Source organism: Bidens hawaiensis, unplaced genomic scaffold (genome assembly GCF_021521415.1).
Source record: "Bidens hawaiensis isolate Kalapana, Puna unplaced genomic scaffold, B.hawaiensis_p1.1 tig00021510_1, whole genome shotgun sequence".
Classification (NCBI taxonomy): Eukaryota; Viridiplantae; Streptophyta; class Magnoliopsida; order Asterales; family Asteraceae; genus Bidens; species Bidens hawaiensis.
In genome coordinates, this window is record NW_027493344.1 from 328,197 (window position 1) to 330,258 (window position 2,062).

Below are 2,062 nucleotides of genomic sequence, written 5' to 3' on the forward strand. Positions count from 1 at the left end.
ATCTAACCAATAACATTAAGAACTAAATAATGTTGTGTTGATATAAAGAATTTATAATAGTGAATGCTTCACACTCTTCTTTTACAATTTTAAATATAATAAACCATATATATTGTTGGAAAAATATATTAAACCGAAGATTTAGATAGAAAACACAGGAGGTGTTAAGGAACAAGTTTTATTCTTTCGTGATTATAGAACTTGACAAAAACAAATGATTCGCGCGAACTGAACCGTCAAACCAAACCGAATTTTTTTTATATTCGACTCTATAAAATTAGGACATCTAAAAATAGTGCACCCTTAAAAAATTTATCAACATCGATACAACCAGGTGTTGTGTTTGTGTTGAAACAAGCCCAAAACTCGACATTTTGCGTGCGATGTTCACGACGGTATCATTATAGGAATAGATTATGCCAACCCTAAACCCAGGGAATCCCATGTCTTTGGAGAGGCTATATACAATATGGACTAGATTGTGATCGCATATTGTTGGGAACTCTTGAAGGATTTCAGCTACGCTCACAAATTCGTCTCCGTTGGTCACGGTGCCAGCGTAAATTTCGTCACAAACAAGGTGGATGTTTTTCTCGTTGATAAATCTGACTATGGTTTTTAAGGTTTCCTTGTCAAAGAACGTACCCAAAGGGTTCGATGGGTTCGTTATAAGTAAACCTTGAAATTGTTTGAGTAACCTTGAAATTGTTTGAGCTTTCACATACAACAGGTACAAGCTTGACTCCGGTTCGCCATCTCAAATCACGATCAAACCTGTAAAAATGAATACACGTATCATGATGAGTTCACAGATTTATTATTTTTTTTATTTTCAAAAATGAACTTTGAATATAGAATAGTTGTACACTTGTATATATGAAATCCTTATTTTCAACTAAAGCTATTTGGATACTAGCTAAAAAGCAAGTTAAATCGTGCTCTGTATGTGTCAAAATATTAGTTATATTATGAGAAGAATATACCAACAGACCCAAAGATTAAAGTAGACCTTCATTAATTATATAAAAGGCCTAGATAAAAGGTCAAGAATGGACTCATGTGTCCGGTTACAAAAATAATAATAATCCTTGACTCGAAATTTCATAAAACAGTTGTAATATAAATATAAATACATGTTTGACTTGTTTCATCTTTTGTGATCATCACGAGTATTTTATAATACATGAAAGTGACATAAATAATTGTTAATCATGTTCAATAATTAAATTGTAAATTTTCTTTTCTTTTAAACAAATAGAATGATTAACTTAATTGATAGTAAAAGGTGAGGCAAAAGAATATATGCATACCCTGGAAAATAAGGGGTGGGCACCAAGAAGGCTTCACCAGGGTTAGCCAAGCAAAAGGCCACAGTCTCATGAGCTCCTGTGGCTCCACCGCTCATCACAATCCGGTCAGGATCGAATTTCACACGCTTCCTCTAACTCGACTCATGAAGTTAGCAATCGCGGCTCTGAACTGTGGCAGCCCATGATAATCTTGAAAAAGGGCAGTCTCCTCAAAATCAAAGCCACCTTGTGGTGTGCATATGGAGGCTTAAGGGTGGTTCATGATCCATTCTTGGATCAAATCAAAACAAAGCTGGTTTTCGGCCAGACCCATTTGAATAACCCCGGATGGGTTGGTTTGAGGATGGTATGGGTTGGTGTCATAGGCCTTCCAGCCATCAAAATAAGGCGAGTTTTCGCTTTGACCGTCGTTGGTTGCGATCTTGGATAACAACTTTTGGGTGTTGTTCAAGCCAACCTCCATTTCTAAGTGAAGTTAAGAGAGAGATGGTGGAGGTTTATGTTATGAACGGACCCGAGCCCAGTAACAGCGGCCCAACAAAGTGAAAAGCGGCCCAACAAAGTGAAAGATCTCATTATATAATGAAGCGGACGAGTGTTGAGAAAGGAACGAATATGATGATGATGTGTGTTCAGCTTCTTCTTCCCATCTCTTTCTGTAACGTCTGATATCCCATCCCCTTCTCTTCTTTGGTATCTCAATTGTAATTCTTCGTTTAATCAATACAATCATAACTAATTACTTCTTACTT

At 36.4% G+C, this 2,062-nt stretch overlaps 1 pseudogene across 1 annotated transcript; it reads right to left on the minus strand.

Annotated features, from left to right (window-relative positions):
* Nucleotides 1-286: 286 nt before the first annotated feature.
* On the minus strand, nucleotides 287-1,785 carry LOC143563728 (1-aminocyclopropane-1-carboxylate synthase-like; annotated as a pseudogene). Its single transcript, XR_013140717.1, has 2 exons — nucleotides 1,311-1,785; nucleotides 287-774 (listed from the first exon to the last, which is right to left on the minus strand). The product of XR_013140717.1 is annotated as a 1-aminocyclopropane-1-carboxylate synthase-like (transcript).
* Nucleotides 1,786-2,062: the final 277 nt, after the last annotated feature.